Genomic DNA, 12,037 nt, shown 5'->3' on the forward strand with positions numbered 1-12,037 from the left:
TAGCTCGTCTCCATGGAGTTTTGCAAGAGACCAACTTACAGGGAACTGGTCTTGGACAAAGTCACCCTTCCCTGTAAAGGGGACAATTAGTAGTGAGGGTCACCTTAGGCTTACACTCTAGCGGTGATGTCAACCAGCCAAAGCAAATTCAGTGTGAGAGAAGCTCTGAGAGAAGTCCAGAAGGAGTGCCCTTAGGAAGGCCATCAGCACAGAGAGAAAACATTCAAACTGAGTGAGAAGGAAAGAAAGAGCGCTGCGGGGCACAGGGAAAGGACACGGACAGCAGGGGAATAGCGTGGCAAGGCACCAAGAGCTGCGACAGTAGGGGCACTAAGCCCTTTAACAAACAAACGTTAAGGAAGACACACAATAGAGAGGGACCTGTGGTGCTGTAGGCTTAGTACAGCAAGCACTAAGTTTACCTGGCTCCAACTTTCCTGGACGTCAAAGCATAAAGGGAACCCACCAGATTCTCTAATTTTCACCGCCTGATATAACTAAGTACTCAAGCTTGTCAAGAGTGATATCTTCCCAAAGTGCTACCTGGCATACACTTGGTTTTAAAATTAAAAGAATTCAAAATTATAAGCAAGATGGTTAGACTAAGTCTGCTATAACATCTTGGAAAGTCTCGGCAGCCTGTGTAATATTAGGGGCAGCAACAAATAGCATGCTACCAAACAGAATCCAGCACAGACCCACATGACAGAGAATTAGATAATTAGGTGCCTAACCACATCTGAAGTCTGCTGACATCTATCTTACTGAAGGTTTCGGCCAAACTTCGATGTCAGAGGCCCCCAGATGCAGTGACTCAAAATAGAAACGTGCTTCTCTTTCACATAACAGTCTGGATGCGGCAGTGGGCAGCGGGCCAAGGCTGGCAGGTGTCTCTGCTCGATGAGGTCACTTAGGGACTCAGGTTTCTTCTGTCTTGCTTTGCCCTCCCCTAGGCTGTCACCCCTGTCCACATGGCGGACACTGGCTCCTCAGAACCACCTCTGCATCCCAGCTGGGGTCTGTCCTGGTTGCTTATGTGCCTGCCTAAAACTCAGGGGCTCTATTGCCAAAAGGAAGAAGGGCAGTGAGCAGACTGAGCAGCCTCCACCTCACATCTCGATACAGGTCTCACAGAGATGAACCAACCGAGCGTCCAGGGACAAGGAGATCACCAAGGCATTGAGCCCACCAGCTCCAAGGCTTTACATTTCTTTTAAAGAAAAATCCATTTGTTGCTGCCTCTCAATTATTGGCAAAGAAAAGACAGCATTAGAACAATTTAGGAAGACCTCTGATAAACTCTCCAGGCAATGGGTTCAAGTTTCTGCTGCATTAAAGCCCTCTGCCAAGATGAAGGTCCCCGTAAGCAAGTAGTCAAGGTGACAAGCTTATGTCCCTTCTAACTTCTGCCAAATCTCAGTGATGTTTATGCCCAATCAGATTGACCAGCTAACCCACCCCGTGCATTTTGTAGACTATGAAACCCTCAACACTACCAAGAGGGCAGAAACTCGCCCATGTCACCCAACAAGTCCCCAGCAAAGCGGGGACCAGAGTAGAGGAGCAGAAGGAGACCCAGCCCCCAGCCCACAGCACCTGCAATCATTGTGCGAAGATAGCATTAACAACCGAGGCACCTCAGTTCTTAGAAACTTGGTTGTTGTAAATGGAATTCTCTTCTCCACCGCGAGCAGGACCAGGGGTTAAGGAGTGGCTCTGTGACTCATGGACACCCGGAGTGGCTGCCCAGAGGACACCAAAACAGGAGATGGTCGAGAGGGAGTGCATAGCTGCAAGCTGAGCTGGCATTTGAGGAGGCGCCAGGGACTCAGGGCAGGAATTCCAGCACCCTCCCACCCGGGACACCTCTGCCAGAAGGGATGAGCCCACGGGGCCTGACGTTGGCCCCTCTGAGGATGCCTTCTGCATAGCAGCAGGAGCGGCAGAGGCCCCGGTCAGGTGGGCACGGACCTGAGAGCACAGACATGAGCCTTCATAATAATCTGATTAATGTCTCCCTTCTCCCCAAAGACTCTAAGTTCTTAGGGCAGGAGTGTGCCTGTGTTTTCCACTGTCACATCACTAGTGCCTGGCACATAGTAGCTGCTCAATAAATCTTTGTTGACTGACTTCCTCCAACTCAGGCCTCATCTGGAGCTACGGTGCAAGACCATTTATTGAATATCCACCAGCTTCCAAGAACTGAATTAGATATTTCCCCATATGGCATCTTAGTTCACCTTAATAACCTTCAGAGTCAGGTATTATTATCCTCATTGGGACCGAACAGAGCCCAGTGGCCCATCCTAGACACTATGCTCTAGTCTCAAGATTACAGACTTCCAGAATAGAGGGGCAGAAACAGACCCTAAAGACGGCTCGACCTCTTCAATGTGCAAAGAGCAAAGTGCCAAGGGATGGCTTCTCAAGAGAGGGCAGAAAGGAGGAGCTGCCTCTCCTTGAGGTCGGCAAGGGGCCAGGTGGAGTTCTCAGCGCTTCACCGTGTTCCCTCCCCTAATCTCAACCCAAACCCGGGAGATACGATCCTTTCACAAAAGACGAAACAGGCTGGGAGGGGTCAATAACTTGTCCCTCATTACAGGCGGCTGGGCAGGGTTTGAACCCAGGTCAGTCTGCCTGCCAAGCCCCAGCTCCTTCCACTTCTGCGGACCGGACACTTGGGCTTTGCTGTGGACTGAATTGTGCCCCCAAAACTCCTGTGCTGAAGCCCTAACACGTGCATTCCTGTATTGGAGATGGGGCCTTTAAGGAGGTGATTAACGTTAAATGAGGTCATAAGGGTGGGGCCGTGACCCGACAGGACTGGTGCCCTTGGAAGAAGAAGAGATGCCAGATCTTCCTCTCCCACTGTGAGAACACAAGGAGGCGACCACCTGCGAGCCAGGAGGGGATCACCCACCAGAACCGGATGTGAGGGCACCTATCTCAGACTCCAGGCTCTGGAGATGCAAGGAAATTAATTTCTGCTGTTTTAGCCACCCAGTTTATGATATTTTGCTACGGCCACCCGAGCAGACTAATACAAGATTTTTCAAACTCCAAATAGCTCAGCATTGACTGGAACAAGCCGTTAAGGACTTCCTTCCCCGCGTTCAATATTTTAGGGGAAAAAATTAGGTTTAATAACTCCCAGGGCCATTGTAGAGTTTATAGAGGAACTGGGAATTGCCACAGGGCCAGGGTGTGCTCGTTTAACTTCCTCATAAAGAATTTATGGGGCAAAGTCCTCCCCAGCAGCTTCTAGACTCCCCTGAAACCCTTTTTCCCAGTCTGAAGATGCCGCCCTATAAACGCCTGGCCCTCATCGCCCTCCCTGGAGGGCAGCTGCCTGCTCTCTCCGGAAGGCATCTGTTCTGCGAAGACTCCCTCCCATCTTCCCAGTTAACACAGAGCCTCACACCATGAGACGTGCGCCAGAACACTGAGGAAGGAGTTTCATCTCCCCAGTTTCCCAGATGGAGAAGCTGGGGTTCCGGGGGCCCCTGACTGGCTGAGTTACAGCGGTCCTTGAACTTGTCCCTGGTTTTCTAATGTGAAAACCCCTGTCCCCATGTCAATGCCACAGCCATCCCTTTTGCAAAATATTCTCATTTAAATACAATATAAGGAAGTACATTTGAATAAATTTTGTTAAATAAGTGAATCAGTTCTGGGCAAACAAGGGGAAAATGACAACTAACTAATTAGAGCTGTTTGAATACCTCACCAACCAGAGAGAAACAACAAAAAAATAAGGAGGAGGAGGAGGGGCAGGAGGGGGAAGAAAGAGGAGGTGTGTTCTGGGGAGAAGAGCACTTTTCCTCTCTCATCCCCCTAGGTTCCTGCAGACCACCGTGCAGTTCCAATTTATCCAGCAGGGGCTTCCAGAGGGCCCTGGGCCAGGCACTGGGCAAGGGGCTGAGACCCAGAGACCACTGGGCCAGTGCCCCCTTGAGGCTCACTACCCTGGGTCACATCTCCACTCAGCTGTGCCGGGCAGTCAGACCCTGGGAGTGGGAGATGCTTGCTGGGCTCCAGGCTAAACTGGCACGTTCTTTCACCACAACCACGTGGCGTGATTTCAGGTCCTTCAGACGCTCTGAGCACACCCTCCCTAGGACACAGCAGGTTTGCTGGTAAACTCCACGTTGGTGCGTTTGCAGGATGCTTCATCACTTACAAAGTGCTTCCACATTTCATGTCTCATCTATGCCTCATGGTTCCCTAGAGAAGAAGGCACTGTAACCAGCTCCATTTTACAGAACAGGAAAATAAGGTTCAGAAAGGCTAATTAACTTGCCCAAGGGCAAGTAACTAGTAAAGTGACCAAGCTATGGTTTGAACTCAGATCTTCGTGGCTCCAAATCTAGTGCTCTTTCCATCTTTCCAAGTTGCCTCTCGGTCCCCTGCTGACACCTCATTTATACACACATACGTGTGTCTAACTTGGCACAGAGTCCAGACAAATTGAGAACAACTCAAATTCACCTGATGCTGAGTGTGTGAACGACATGTGCCCTTTGAAGGAAATTATTTGCACCTGTTTCCGAGGGGCATCTGAAACCAGTGAATGCCTGGGAATGTGCCTTGTAAACCACTGAGCCACACAAATGTGGGTCGATGCCTAGGACAAGATCGCCCGCTGTATGTCCACCAACAGGAAACAGCACTGGGAGCTGCAAGGCCTCCTCGGGCTCCCTCCAGACTCTGCCTGGCTGAGAGCCCCTCTCCCGGTGTCTTCCACATCCTCGCCATATCCGGAAGCTTCCACTTCTCCATCAACAAAAATATAACTCAAAATACCTTTGATGGTTCACAGCAAAGAACAGAATGGCGCCCCAGCATCTTAGCAGGTATTGGTTCTGCCAAAGCAGATCCTCCTGGCTTTCAGCAGCATCACACACTTCTTCAAAAGTGAAAAGTGATTCTTCCCTTCGCAGTAGATGTTAAACCAGAAATGGAGTTTCAGATCTACATTTTGAAGTGTTTCATAAAGCATTCCACTGGAAATAGAAATCCTTTTGCTCTTTACCAAGAGGCATGAAGTAGCTCGTTCCTGAGCTCTTTGAGTAATCCTGTTTTTTTCATGGATGTAGTACAAAGGGGTGAGACATGAGATTTATATGTAATTCTCTTGCAAATGTTTTTCCCCAATATCTCATTATCCATTCAAACCCCAGTACATTGTCTTCTAAATTTCTAAGTGGTTTAATCATAGAATTGCTTCATTAACTCTGATACATGCTCAGGAATCTAGCAAAAAATTAAAGAAGAGCTAGGAAAACAACCTCCTGCAGACACAGGCATTCCGGAGCTCTAAACCCTTGTGAAGTTGGTGGCTGAGGTCGCTCTACCAAAAATCATTTCTGGGAGACCTTTGGCTGCGCAGGTCACAGAGGATTGTCTCAATGTCTCTGCTCCTCCCAGACACGCCTCCTTCCTTACAGAGATGGAGGCCATCCTGTCGCTCCCGTCCATTCTCTCTTGCTTTCCTCCCACCACAAGTGAAATGGGGCACCACCCTACTGGGTAGTAAAGCCATCTTTGAGTCCTTCCTTCCTCCTTCCCCTACCTCCTTCCCTGTGGTCCAAGACCACAATCTGTTCAGTTTTCTGCACACGTGTCTCACGCACAGAGAGTCGGAGAACTGCAGAGACCCAAGGGTGGCGGGAATCACTGTGTCTCTACAATTTGTTTGTACCGAGAAAACAAGAAGCTTGAGAGGAGAAATGACTTGACCAAGGTGACATCAACCAAGAGGCCAAGCAAGGGCTAGAACCCATGCGTTCTGGTTCCAAGCCCCACGCTCTTTTCTCTTCTAGACAGTGGGCTGCTCCTTTCTTCCCCTCTAGGCAGCACCTCCTTCACTCCCCAGTAGCTTTTATATGATACCTGCTGCCTCCTGCCTGGTCTCCCTCCTGCGTCCCTCCCTCAACCCACCTGTCCCACTGCAGTCTCGACAGCCATGTCTCACTCTCCCTCCTGAACCCCTTCAACGTCTTCCCAGGCGCTGCAGGCCAAATAAAGTCCCCCGTCCTTCCCCTGGCATTCGGCGTCCTGGGAATTCACCCTCCGTCTACCCTTCCCACTGCTTCTGACACAAACTTCCAAGTGGGAGATCCGCAAGTCCACCCTGCTTTTTGCCTCCTCCAATCTCATTTCCTTCCAACTCAAACGGTCAGTCAGCATCTCTCTGCCCTCTGCGTCCCCTCCCTGGCCAAGCCACCACCCCCCGCCCACAGCACCTATGGCCTTCTGCTCCTTGGCAGAGCTCTCTGTGGGTGCGCGTTCACTCTGCTGGGCTCTGCGCTGTGTGGGGCCAGGAGCCACATCTTAACTATTGTTGTGTAACTTTCTCTTTGGGCCCAAAGCTTAGCACACACCAGACATTTAACAATCAGGCACTTAGTAAAGGTGGAATGAGTGAATGAAGTGACAGTCCTTTATAAGAGTGATAGTTCTCTGCATATTAACTAAACTTCCTCCAAATTGTCACTATGATCATTGTCTATATTGTGAAGGATTTTCAATTGTTTCCAGAATAAGCCTATCCTCGGAAGATGTTGAGAAGGATAATATTTGTACTTCAACTGTAAGTAAAACCCAAGCTGAGGACCTTCTGCAGAAAGTCACCAAGTAGCCCCCCACAAATGGGGGTCCAGATACCTCCCACGAGGGACCACTGAGTCAAGAGAACCAGCCCTACTCTCAATGACTTCCCCACCACTTCTTCTACTGTGTAAGATTGGACTGGGGGTGGGAGAGGTTAAGGGACAAATGCCCAGCACTAGGGAGCTCACAGCCTGATAGAACTGGAAGGACACATCTGAATAGAGCACTGTCACAGAGCAGAAGGCCATAGGTGTGGTCGAAGGGGACCCAACAAGATGCTACCACTGGAGAGGGCCTGGCTTTGAGAAAGAAGCGGCCTCTCAGAGCTGGACCCAAAGTCTTCCCACCCTTTCACTTGGCCATTATCAGCAACATACCCCTCGTGGCCATCAAATGGGCTCTATCACACACTAAGGGACACCAGTCATAGAGGAGGGGCATTTTCTCCCAGTAATTTCTTTTCTTAAAGAGAAACACCTTTCCCAGAACTACTCCCCCTGCAGACTTACCCCACCTCCATTGGCCAGGATTGGATCCTGTGTCCACATTTAAATAATTACTGTCAAGGGGAACAGCTTTGCCATCACGACTAATAAACCTTCACCTCCTAAGGCAAGGGGTCCTAGGAAGCATAGAGCCCCCTCACCTGAACAAAATTAGGGTTCTGTTGGTGAGGAAGAAGGCAGGAGGCAGTGGCAGTATCCACTACTAAGGTACAACCTCAACCCAACATACCCAAACCTTCACAGTTGACTGCTGATCCAGCGTTTCCTCTCCTGTGGTGGAAAAAAATCTTAGCAAAGAGAGACCATGTCTGGTCGGAGGAAGAGTTCTCATCAACGGCCCCAGAAAATCTGGATTTTTCCAGTCAGTTCCGATACTTGCAAGTCATCTGGCTTTGGGCAAGTCACTTAAACTCTTCAAGATTGTTTTCTCATCTGAATAGTGTGAATTATAATCCTTTACCTAGCTGCGGTAAAGATCAGATGAGGAATGGTTGTGGTGCGTGCTCTGTATAACCTAATTCCATGTAAAGAGGCCTCCTTGTCTTCTTCTCAAAACAGTGTAAAAGATGATCAGGCTTCGGCCGCTGGCTGGCACCAATGGTGGCTATTTTGGGAGGAGTGGTTACTAAGAAACACGAGGCTCTGGTAGCCTTGACAACCATAGGTAAGACAGAACGATGGTGCGTTGACTTTCTGTATTCCATTCTCATCTCCTCCTCACAAAGCTTGGCATCTGGTGATTTATTTGTCAGATGAGGCATCTCCCGGGGCTGAACAGGGCCTACCATTGGCTTGGCTGGACTTCTCTCAGACAAAAAAGGTCCGGACGGGCTCTGGGAGGACACAGATGACTCCTTGCTTCTGAGGTTGCCATGGAAAGTGCAGGATGCCTTCCTGGGGAGCCCACTTTCTGCCCTCCTCCTGTGGTCCTCAGCTCCATCTCTGCCCCACTCCAGCTGTCCACAATACACCACACACTGTGCGCAGGAGTCAGGAGTGTATGTTGTAGACCCTGGTTAGCAGTTACAGTACATGGAGCAGCTAACAGGGCCCTGCCGGCCTGCCCAAGAAGATGCAACAGTTATGCTCCCTTGTAAACCCAAATTGTTTGAACCGTTGTTTTTACTGAGTAGATATAGAAGATATCAGTAGATAGAAATAGCTATAGAAGAAAATTTATAACTGGCATGTACGGTGTAAAGACTGTTGGTGCTACAAGTGCCCACATACCCACAACCTGATTGAAGAACCAGGAGGTACCTGGCACCTTCACAGCCAAGCGTGCCTTCCCCGTCACATCGCCTCCCCCGTGCCCCCATGTCTCTATCATGAATTGTGTGTTTACATTTCCTTTCTGTGCTTCATAGTTTTACCTGCTGGTAGCTCTGAAAATGTATTTCATTTTGCATATTTTTGAACTTTACATAAATGGAATGATAGAGACTCATTCTTCTGCCCCTGCTTTTTTTTCTTTGCTCTGTCATATATTCCTGATATTCACCCTGATGAAAATAATAAGAAATTTTCACATACTGAGGTATATGGGAAAGCCATTCTGGTTTAAACGTGATTCGGCCTAAACTCATTTTTCCCAGAGCAGCCTGACTTCTGGCTGTCAGACAGGCGTTGTACATCGGCTTCACACACTAAACATGATCCCAAAGCAAAGGGTGCGCTCTTTGAAGAAGGGGAGGTGCCTCCCCTCCTCTGAAGTCAATACCAGGACTCTTTTCAAGACAAGTTTTTCTCCCCAGAAGCCAGGGTCAGGTTGACCTGCTATAAATGTGCGAAGCTTCAGGAAATATCTCCTTGTGACTTTGAGGAAAAATGTATCCTGTCCTGCCTGATGTATGTTCTTTGTTCTGAAATGGTATATAGCCATGCTGCAAACCTTGCTTCTCGGCAGCGCTTTCTCCCTCTGTGGAGAGTGCCCTCTTGGCTCAAGTAAGATTCGCCTTCTCCCCACATCTATGGAACGGTTATTGGTTACTTGTGTCCGTAATTCTTCTGGAGGGACATATTTGTAGCGCATTCGTTTTCATTGCTATATAGCATTCAATTCTGTAAATACACCAGGATCTTTTTTATCCCTTCTACCAATAAATATTTAGGTTGTTTCCAATTTTATGCCACTAGGAACAATGGCTGCCATGAGCATTCTTGATAAGACTTTTCCTAGAACATATACCTAGGAATGCAACTCTGCCAGGTCCTAAGGTACAGGCGTCTTTCACTCTCCTAGGTAACGCCAAATGGTTTTCTGAAGGTCTTATGCCGATTTACAGCCCCACCAGCAATGGACAGCTTTGCGGATTCTCTGCATGTCTCTTTAATGAACAAAAATTCTTAATTTTAATGTTATCAAACTTATCCATCTTCACCTTGGTGATCTGGACTTCTTTGTGTCTTGTTTAAGAAATTCTTACTTAACTCCAGGTCATAAGATAAATACCATATTATCTTCTTAAAGTTTAATAATTTTGACTTCAATGTGCCTGTTATTGATTTTTGCAAATGGCATGAAGAAGGGTCCTAGTTCATTTTTTTCTATGTGGGTGTTTTTATCTCAGCACCATTAATGAAAAGCACATTTCCCCCGCTAGTCTACACTGCCTTGTTTTGTCATTAATCAAGTTTCTGTTTATGCCTGGCCTGTTTCTGGGCCTACATTTTGTTCCATCGATTTATTTTTATATCCTTGTCCCAACACCACATTATCTCAATTACTGTAACTTTTTACTAAGCACTGCTATCTGGTGGGGCCAGCTCCCCCACCCGGCTCTTCTTCAGGAATAGTTTGATTACATTTGGCCAATAGCTCTTCTGTATATATTGTGGAATCAACTATTTCTGTACACTTAATATTATTTATGATACTATAAATGATACTTTTAATATCATTCTTTTTAATTAACTATTGTTGGAATATTAAAGTGTATTTCACTTTATCCTGCCTTTCCTCCACAAACTGCATCTCTGGGTAACCCATGAGTTGATGAAGGCAAGATTATTTTTATATCACTATTCTAGCTAATACATGAAGGAATTATAGAATTAGACTACCGCCATTTCACAATGGCTGATAGATTAACGGATACAGGCAATGATCATCAATTGCTACTAACATTCCCAAGAGACGAAGAACCAGTTTTCATGTGCTTCTTGGTTAAAGAGCACAGAATACCCTATGAAGCAGCCTTGCCTAAAAAAATTCAGTCTAAAACTGATCAAGCCTTTAGATCTAATTATAATTTAAAGGAAAAATAGAGAATAGAAGAACAGGTTAAACAACACCATGGGCATGCAATAGGCAAAATCCACAACAAACAACCCAGTTTCTTCAACAAATAAATTGCAAGAGAAAATTAAAAAACCAGGAGAAGTATCGATAGAGAAGAAGAGATCCAAGAGACATGCCGACCAACCACAGAGTAGGATTGAAACAAACCATATATATATGAGAATTGGAGAAATTTGTCCTCTGACTACATATCAAGGATTTATTGTTATCATCTGTTTTTAGATGTGATATGGTATTATGATTATGTTTTTTAAATGTCTCTATCTTTTAAAGCTACGTACTGAAATACTTACGGTTAAAATTGTGTGATGTCTGGAATTTGCTTCAAAAATAGTCCAGGATAGAAGAATGGTGTGTATGGATGAAACAGGAGAGCCGATGGGGTGATAAATCGTTTAAGCTGGTGATATGCACATGGGGATTTATTGAGCTATGTTCTCCACTCTGAACATTTTAGAAATTTTCCATGGTATAAAATTTTTTTAAAAGACTAAAAGTGTGTCCTTCATTTGTTGAATGCAATGTTCTCTATATTAACATATATATTATGTCAAGATTAAGTGTATTGTTCAAATTTTCTATATCCAAACTGAATTTTTTTGTCTGCTTTCCCTATCAATTAATGAGAGGTATATTTAAATCTCCCTATCTGATGGTAGATTTGTCAATTTCCTCTTACAGTTCTTTTCTTAAACCAACTTCTGCTTTATATACATATTTTTTTTCTTTTTGCTGAGGAAGATTCACCCTGAGCTAACTTCTGTGCCAATCTTCCTCTACTTTTTATGTGTGGCACTCCACCACAGCACGGCTGGTGAGTGGAGTAGGTCCACACCAGGGATCTGAACCTGTGAACTCAGGCCACCGAAGCAGAGTGCTGGAACTTTAAACCATGGGGCCAGGCCCTGCTTTATATATTTTAAGGCTATATTACTAGGTAAATACAAGTTTAGAATTATTCTATCTTTGTGATGAATTGAGTCTTTTTACTTTTACACAGTCATCCTCTTTATCTCTAGTAATACTTTAACTCTAAACTCTATTTTGCCTCCAATTAAAATCTAGCTATACCTTCTTTTGATTGGTATTTGCCTAATATTTTTTCTATGCTTTTACTTCTACTTTCACTGTACTTTTACTTATGCTGTTACTTACTTATGGTTTGTGTTCTGCTTGCCATTTGTTTTTACTTTGTATTACAGAGGAGTCTATATGTGCACAAAAGTAGAGAGAAGAGTGTAACAAATCCCCATGCAACCATCACCAGTCCCAACAACAGACAGCCTGTCCTGCTCTGTCCACACCACCAGCCACTTGTCCATCAACATATTATTTTGAAGCAAATTCCAGCCCTTATGTTTTAGATGTGTCTCTCATAAATAGCACAGAGCTAGGTTTGCTTTTCTATCCAGTCTAAATTTATCTTTTACCTGGGGTGTTTAGTCCCGTTACATGTACTGTGATTACTGGCATATTTGGATTTATTTCTCCACTACAGTTTCTTTTTTATATTTGTCCTGCATTTTTATGCATTTTTTATTTTCTTTCTTCCTTGTTTTATATGGATTAATTAAGGTAGCATTTTATTCTTGTCCTGCTTTTTCCCTTTACTAATTTG

This window comes from Equus asinus, chromosome 6 (assembly GCF_041296235.1).
Source record: "Equus asinus isolate D_3611 breed Donkey chromosome 6, EquAss-T2T_v2, whole genome shotgun sequence".
Taxonomy (NCBI): Eukaryota; Metazoa; Chordata; class Mammalia; order Perissodactyla; family Equidae; genus Equus; species Equus asinus.